Genomic DNA, 206 nt, shown 5'->3' on the forward strand with positions numbered 1-206 from the left:
CCTCCCGCGCTCGTCGTTGCCAACCGTTGGCGTCTTCGGATCTTCCTTGGCAGTGGGCGGCACCATCACCTCGGGCATTGGATGAACCGGCTCCTTGCCCTTGTTGTCAACGGCCGGGAGCACCTCCGTGCCCATCTCATTGATCTCCTTGATCTGCAAACAATTCATTGAGTCAGGCACAACACATAGTTGGATGGGTGTTCTTC

The sequence above is a fragment of the Triticum dicoccoides genome, chromosome 2B, assembly GCF_002162155.2.
Source record: "Triticum dicoccoides isolate Atlit2015 ecotype Zavitan chromosome 2B, WEW_v2.0, whole genome shotgun sequence".
In the NCBI taxonomy this organism is placed as follows: domain Eukaryota; kingdom Viridiplantae; phylum Streptophyta; class Magnoliopsida; order Poales; family Poaceae; genus Triticum; species Triticum dicoccoides.